This window comes from Podarcis melisellensis, assembly GCF_964234715.1.
Source record: "Podarcis melisellensis genome assembly, chromosome: 5".
NCBI classification, from domain to species: domain Eukaryota; kingdom Metazoa; phylum Chordata; class Lepidosauria; order Squamata; family Lacertidae; genus Podarcis; species Podarcis melisellensis.
Genome location: NC_138537.1, coordinates 52,939,631 through 52,944,008, shown reverse-complemented (window position 1 = coordinate 52,944,008; position 4,378 = coordinate 52,939,631).

The following is a 4,378-nucleotide window of genomic DNA, read 5'->3' as shown; positions in this document are numbered from 1 at the left end:
TATGCCTTACTCAATTATTTCTTACAAACCTATTATTTGTGTGTCCATAAATTCCTGTCTCACATCCTAAGAAGCATACTATCTAGCAAAGGATTCCACATATCTCACCTGTGAGTAGTTTCACCCATGAATTTAAGAATGATTGGCAACTCACCATGCAAACAGATGTACCTGAAAAGAGGTGCTGCAATGCTCTAGAAGTGTATTCCCCCATGCTGCTGTGTGCACCTAATCCATTGGTTCCACTGGTTTGCAGAAGCATTGCCTGGCTAGGTGTGCACAGAGATATTTGACTGGAACTTCTGACATCACATTCCCTGTTCTCTTCCTAAATCAGTCTTGCAGCATTTATCCCGCTTTAAAATAAGGGAACAATTTTAAGCTCATCAAATTCTGCTTGAATGTACGTGTGCATGTTAAAAGAACAGCTGCTGAGATATAAAGCACATTATGGACAAATTCCAATTTCTAGTACAGTACTCTGCTTCAATACACTACACAAATGATAATTGAGAGGTTTTATTGAGTTTGTCAGTCTTGAAAATAACCTTGTTTGGATTTGCCTGTTTCCTATGTGCAAATGTTGGTGATGCCAATGGAACGGTGAATATATCTTTCTAGTTGATGTTGATATTTCAATTTGGCTGCATTTGGAAACTTTCCTCCTTCTCTGTGACTGAGATGATGAGCAAAGGTAAACTATTAAAAATTACATAGAAAATCTTGATTGGAAACTTTATTGAAATAGCTACCTTTTTTAGGCTGGGGTTGCATGTGGGAAGAAAAGCTTTTCTGGCACAGTTCTTCCATGTGTTTACTTTTTTTTAGGCTCGTTAGTTTGATGCCAAATGACTGCACTGCTGTTAATCATGAAGGAAGCAGATTGGCTGGCATACTTTGTTTACAAGTTCTGCCATTTGCAGCATTATTCTGGCTTACATTTTCTTCATTATTTACTCTTCCCCCCTCTATGTGTGACCTTTATTGCTCAGTTTAACTTAAATATTTTAACATTCTATTTACGTGGAAGCAAGTTGCGCTTTGTACAGTATTATTTTGGGCAGTATTATGTGCCAGGAGAGGGTACATAGCTATACGTAGCTATGGGGGGTAGTGAACACCAGTGTCTTCCCAATTACACGTCACCTACAAATGAAAAACAGTACAGTAGCAGCTATTATGTCCCTTTCCTCTTTAAATAGACACATATCTGAGAGGGTTCTGAAGAAACTAGCAAAGAAAGACTTCCTCTGCTCATGTTCTCTTCCTTTGAATCATCCTGTACCCAAGGGTAATGTTTATAGGAATAGTAATTGCTTCCCTACAAATATATCCACAATTCCTTCACAGATATGTGCTTTATTTTGTGCTGTTACTAAGGATTTGTGCAGGCTAGATTAGTTGCCATGAACCTTACAACCCTTGCTTGTTGTACAATGATTTCGCTCAAGGCTTGAACTTTCAGCATTGATTTAGGAGAGGGAATGAAGGAGCAAAACTTTCTCCGTGAAACAAACTGAAACATCCTGTGAAAATGAGATAGGGAAGGGAGACCATGAAGTTCTGGATGGGCACTGTGAAAGAATGGATGGAGAATCAGCAGCTATTACTACCAGGCATGGAATGAGTATTTGCTCTCGAGCAACAGCAGACACAACAGGTTTATTTAGAGATTATTATTTTCTGCTACCTTCGAAGTAGCATGGATGAATGAGATGTGCAAGCCGTGTTAAAATAGTATTTGCATGTAGAATGACTAGCCCTGTGACTGCAGTTGTACACAGCCACTTGTACTTCTTTGGGGAAATTTGTTTTTAAGATTCATCCAGCTGTCCAATCATCAAGCTGCTTAGTGCAATCTTAAGATCTGGATTGAGATGGCTGTTTCCACCACGGGGTGTGTGGGAGGGTGTCCATGCACAATTATGCCATCTGAAATTTTGTTTGCAAATGTGATTGCTTCACACCTAATTACATGGTCAGATCTTTGAGCCAGATATAGAAGGGATGAGAGGGCATCAGATGCAAAGTCAAGACGTCAAAGTTGCACAGAAGATTTTTTTATTCAGCCCAATACATTTCAAGTCGTAAGAGCCTTTCTTCAGGGGCGAATCATTTTAGTTCAAAGGATAACCAAAGCTCTCTTCCACATCATATCAAAGTTTCTGAGTTGTCCCTGAGGAAGAACCATAATATTTGAAATGGGTTCAATGACTCATTTTCTGTGCACTTTTGAAGTTCCAGTTCTATTCATTGGGGAGTAGGTTGCATGCAGAGACCCTTCTGGATCCAGCAAGCGTCAAAATTTATGCAAGGATTCAAATTCCTGCAATAGCCAGACTAGCTTCCTAGTGAGGTTATGGGCCATTAAAGGAACAAATGAAGTGGCTCTCTGCTAGATATCAAAAGGACGGACACCCCCCCTCAACTGGCTGATAATTTAAGGCCAGAGCTGAGAGTGAAGTTAGGAGGTGGAAGCAAGGCAGCAGGCTGGGAAGCCAGAAAGACAGAGCAATGCTTGATCTTTGTTTGAATCCAAGGTTGTGGATATGGGGAAGCAAGCCCCTCTTGGGCTGTTAATGCTGTGAACCCCTCCATCATAGGCTCAGGTCGTGTACATGTGTAAACCATACATCATAAAGACACCCAAGTACCCTCTGTATCTCATTGCAAAGGAAGCATGAACCCTGGGTAAGCGCCTGGAAACCTCTGGAATCTTGCCTTGCTCAGAGATTGGAGTGGTGTGCAAAAGTGGTGTCTTATTTAGGCGACACTCCAGAATCACATTCGTGCCAACGTATGAATATGTCTCCATAAGTTTCAATATCAAGCTGTGCAGTCTGTAATCAACAAAAACTTTCACTGATTAAGCTGCTAATTAAGACTTGGCAGCCCTAAGTCAGAATGCTTGTGTGATTGCAGGTTGCTGTCAGTTAAGACAGCAAGCTCTTTATTTTAGCTAAAAATTGCAATGTCTGAATCACATTCCTTTGAAAATACATGGATTTATGCTGCAGAAAGGAATGCATTGGCAGATGGAACAGCACCCTCTACTGATTACTTCAAAGAATTAAATGGACATAAAATTTGACAGGTGACAGTTTGGTACTAATTCCTCAATTTTAACATAGTGTCACTCTATTACATTCTCCTTTTATGCATGTTATATTCTAGGATAACTCTCCTTAGAGTTGTACAAGACACTAATAACTATGTTATCCAAAGGACCAGACACTATCTCTTTTTCAGAATATTCTCAGTTGCAAAAATATTGGCCAAATATATCCCCCCACCCACCCCCAAAAATAATAATGAAAAAAATCCTCCCTTCTGACAGTTTCAGACTGTCATATTTCTCTTACAGGCTTGGGAAGTTTTTATGAGTACATTTTACAAATTAAATTGCTCCTTCCTTCCGTCCTTCATCACTCCCTCCCTCTCTCCCTATCCTTTAAACAGAAAGCAAAAAAGGCACACTTACTAGAATATGCTGCCACATTCTCTTACTGTGAATGCTTTGCTTTGGGGTGAGTGTTCAGATCACTGAAAGATGAACTCCTTGGAAGACAGACCAGGTGCAACTGTTTAATGGATTTTATTCAGGAGAAAAGGGGAAACAGGCAGAGGACCTTCTCAGTAGTGGCGCCCGCCCTGCGGAACGCCCTCCCATCAGATGTCAAAGAGATAAACAACTATCTGATGTTCAGAAGACATCTGACGGCAGCCCTGTCTTCCCTAAAGTTTTTAATGACTGATGTTTTAATGTATTTTACATTTAATGTATTTTTACATGTTGGATGCAGGTGGCGCTGTAGGTAAAACCTCAGTGCCTAGGACTTGCCGATCGTATGGTCGGCGGTTTGAATCCCCACGGCGGGGTTAGCTCCCGTCCTTTGGTCCCAGCTCCTGCCCACCTAGCAGTTCGAAAGCACCCTTAAGTACAAGTAGATCAATAGGTACCGCTTTATAGCAGGAAGGTAAATGGCGTTTCCGTGTGCTGCGCTGGTGCTGGCTCGCCAGAGCAGCTTCGTCACGCTGGCCACGTGACCCAGAAGTGTCTCCGGACAGCGCTGGCCCCCGGCCTCTTAAGTGAGATGGGCGCACAACCCTAGAGTCGGACACGACTGGCCCGTACGGGCAGGGGTACCTTTACCTTTACCTTTAATCTTGTTGGAAGTTGCCCAGAGTGACTAGGGAAACCCAGTCAGATGGGTGGGGTACTACTACTACTACTACTACTAATAATAATAAACAAACAAACAAACAAACAAACACCAAGCTAAGCTTGTTGGTTAATATAGCACTACTTATGGTAGGAGCTATGGTGGGATCTTCTTACACACAAACCTCTTAATCAGGAGGCCTCACCTCTTAATCG